The 3,582-nt window shown below is 53.8% G+C and overlaps 1 protein-coding gene and 1 long non-coding RNA gene across 4 annotated transcripts in view; both read right to left on the reverse strand.

Annotated features, from left to right (window-relative positions):
* Pcgf2 (polycomb group ring finger 2) overlaps nucleotides 1-1,262 on the reverse strand; it is a 10,568-nt gene extending 9,306 nt beyond the window's left edge. Inside the window, exon 1 of the mRNA XM_008845270.3 lies at nucleotides 1,212-1,262. The gene's annotated coding sequence lies outside the window, so the exon portion shown is untranslated. The remainder of the gene's footprint in view (nucleotides 1-1,211) is intronic.
* A 125-nt stretch (nucleotides 1,263-1,387) lies between these two features.
* LOC115072389 overlaps nucleotides 1,388-3,582 on the reverse strand; it is a 7,323-nt gene continuing 5,128 nt past the window's right edge. For all 3 annotated transcript variants that reach the window (XR_003851442.1, XR_003851443.1, XR_003851444.1), the window contains exons 2-3: nucleotides 2,266-2,417; nucleotides 1,388-1,510 (exon numbers count right to left, since the gene is read on the reverse strand). This is a non-coding gene — a long non-coding RNA (uncharacterized LOC115072389). The remainder of the gene's footprint in view (nucleotides 1,511-2,265; nucleotides 2,418-3,582) is intronic.

Here is a 3,582-nt window from a genome sequence, read left to right on the forward strand (position 1 = left end):
CAGCACAAACTGCAAGAAGTCCAGAACTGTGAGATTGTGAGAACAGCCTAGGAGAGCTGCTCCCTGAGCCGAGGAGAGCCCTGGAGAGACTGAGGCAACTTGGGGGTGGAAGGATATGCAGGGCTGGGGGCTGAGACACAAAAACCTGGAGAAAACTTGAGATAACACCTGTACACATTTACACACACACACCCCTGGATGTAGTCAATCAGAGGAATTTGGGTAGACCGAGAGGAGACAGGAAGGGCAAGGGGTGTCTGCAGGCCCAAGGTCCCCCAGTCCATAGAGCTACCAGCTGGAGTGTTCAGGGAGGAAAGGGTGGCCAAATCCACAGTGGAAGAAGGGCCAGCTCATCAGACCCCTTGGCCACCGCCGGTGAAAGGGAATAGTAGGCTAAATCTCCCCTCATTTCCATTCTACCTCCTCCACCAGGGCTTCCCCCGAAGCCCAGGTCAAAGGATCAAGCACCCCAGTGACCGAGTGGCCACTCCCTCCTTCCCTAGAGCCAAACTTTCGGTGGGGCCCCAGAAGGGGTGCTAGGGAAAAGCTCGGCCGAGGTGGTACAGGGAGGGGGCGGGGCGCCCCGCACAGGGACCGGGGAAAGGGACCGCTGGGGGAGGTGCCCAAGACCCGGGCCCCAGCAGGAAGGGCGCCCTCCCCCGGCATCGCTGCAATCGGAAAGCCCAGTCCCCTTCCTCCTGACCTGGCGCTGGCGATGCTCAGTTCAGTGCCCCCGAGAGAGGCGACCCCCGTCTGGCTCGAAAAGGGCAGATCGGCCAGAGCCAGTCTGTTCCCGCTTGTGGGGAGATGGGGGGGAGAACCAAGATTCACCCCAGCGTGTGCCCCCAAAGCTTCCTCGTGGCCACCCGGACCCTCCCCCTCGATACCTCGGGGGCAGGATCTAGCAGAGGACTGCTGCACAAAGAGGAGGTGGTCGAGGGAGAAGCCAAATCGTTAAGAGGGGGAATCCACTTCGGCCATCTTGGAAGGGAGGAAAGGAAAAAAAGGGACAGAGAAAAGGGAGAAAGAAAGGCGGACGGGGCGAGGCGGACAGCGGCTGTCCCGGCAGGAGGGGGACGCGAGCGGAAGGCCAGGCCCCAGCTCCCCGCTCCCACCGGGTCTGCGGGTCACGATGGACTGGTCCCCTTTGCCAGGCTCAGACGCTTATGGGGTAGCAGAAGGAGGGCCGGCGCAAGTTGGCGTCCGCTTACCTGGCTTCGGGGTCCGGTGGGTCTCGGGGAGGGGGGGATGGGAGGGAGGGAGGGAAGCTTTTTCAGACCCCACACCTAGGCATGCATATCCTTGCTCTGATTACAGTCCATCTAGTATTTCTTAGCCCATGCCAAAATAGAAGCCACTGGGAGGCAGGGTTAAGGGACAGAGGGAACAGCCCCAGAGCAGTGCCAGGCCCACCTGATGCTCAACAGCGGTCGGGTTTTATGGACCTGCACATCACACATGGGGCAGTATTTGTTGGTCTCCAGGTAGCGCACAATGCAGGTTTTGCAGACTTTGGGGTGTGGATAGAAAGAAGACAATCAGAGCCCCTTCCCACCCCAGGCCTCTTCTCACATTTGGGCTTCCCCTCTACTGTGGCCCAGCAGTTCAGGACTCCACAGGCCCCAACATGGCAATGTGCCTTTTACATACCCCACCACTACTTCTTGTCCATCCTTGGGGAAAGATGGGCCCCGTCTGTGAGATACGGTGGTGTCCTGACCAACATATAAAGTGGACCAAGACCCAGGCCCCTCTGGGCAAGCCTGGTAAGACATCTCACCAGCCCTGGATCTCTTGCAACCAACCCAACAGCACAAATAAGTGATCCCTGAATCTTTTTAAAAGTATTTTATTTATTATTTTTATTTTATGTGTATGTTTGCCTGAATATATGTAAGTGCATCATGTATGCAGTGCCCACAGAAGCCAGAAAAAGGAGTTACAGATAGTTGTTAACCACCATGTGGGTGCTGGGAATCGAACCCAGGTCTTTTGGAAGAACAACAACTGTTCTTAACCACTAAACCATCTCTCCAGCTCCCAACGCCTGGCTCTTGAGGGGCCATACTTCAGCCAGAGATTCCAAAGCGAGCTGAGATTTCAGATGTTGTCCCTGGAATGAACTTCTGGGCCCAGGAGCACCCCCAACCTTATCTCTCCCTGGCAGTCCCTCAGTGACCCAGGGTCTGCTCTGCAGAGCAGTCGGGGTTGTTTCACCTTCCCAGGCAATACCCCTCCACCTGGACACCTCTGTGCCCAACTCACAAGAATGCAAGCACTCCACGATAGTAGTAGCATCAATGAAGTAGCCCCCACAGAGGGCACACATGAGGTGAGGGTTCAGCTCTGTGATTTTAATCCGTGTAGTCCGATGCATGATGCCGGGGTCAGGACTGGGGAGACTGGAACACGCCACCCTGGGAAATTTACGTGAAATCAGAAACCCAGCCACCCTCAGCCCCTTCTTCACATGGCCTCTGTCAACTCTCCTGAGCCCAAAGCCTTTCTTTGTCGCAGAGGTGGGACTGGGTGCATGCATGAGGCTAGTTGCATCTACTCCTGAGTGTTCACTGGATGTAAAAGGCTCAAGAGACTCATGTGATCTTGAGAAAAAGGTTGTGTATCATCTCGGTAGCAGTAGGAAAGATCACAGTGCTACCCAACTCTTACTGATGTGGGAAGGCAGGAAAATGGATGATAGAAGCATTTTTATTTTATTTTTTAAATAGTTATTTTGTTTGTTTGTTTTGTTTTGTTATTTTGAAGCCGGGTCTCCCTGTAGCCCCAGCTTTCCTAGAACTCACTATGTAGACCAGGCTGGCCTTGAACTCACAGAGATCCGTCTGCCTCTGCCTCCCAAGTGCTGGGACTACAGGTGTGCGCCTGGCTAAATAGTTATTTTTATTTATGTGTATATGCATGTGCCTGCATGATGTGAACCACCATCCCCTGGAGCTGGAGTTACAAGCAGTTGTGAGATGCTCAGTGTGAGTGCTAGGAACCAAACCCAGGCTCTCTGCAAGAGCAGCGAAATGCCCTTAACCACTGAGCTATCTCTTCTGGCCCATAGCAGTGTTTTTCTGTTTGTTTTGTCTTTTTGAGACAGGGTCTCCCTGTAGACCAGGCTGGCCTTGAACTTGCAGAGATCCTCCTGCCTCTGCCTCCCAAGTGCTGGGACTACAGGTGTGCGCCACCATGCCCGACTCCATAGCAGCGTTTTGAAAAATCTTCCTGGGGCCTTCGAGATGGCTTAGCAGGTAAAGGCACTTGCCACCAAGCCTGATACTTGAGTTCAATCCCCAGGACCCACTTAGTAGAAAGAGAAAATAGATACCTGCAAGTTGTCTCTGACTTCCACATGTGTACTGCATGTACACCCACCACACACATACACTAAATAAATACATGTAATACAATTAAAAAATAAATCTTGGCCGGATGTGGTGGCGCACACCTTTAATCCCAGCACTCGGGAGGCAGAGGCAGGCGTATCTCTGTGAGTTCAAGGCCAGCCTGGTCTACATAGTGAGTTCCATGACAGCTGGGGCTACAGGGAGACCTTGTCTCAAAAAGACCAAAAAA

Source organism: Nannospalax galili, unplaced genomic scaffold (assembly GCF_000622305.1).
Source record: "Nannospalax galili isolate Female #2095 unplaced genomic scaffold, S.galili_v1.0 scaffold1382, whole genome shotgun sequence".
Taxonomy (NCBI): Eukaryota; Metazoa; Chordata; class Mammalia; order Rodentia; family Spalacidae; genus Nannospalax; species Nannospalax galili.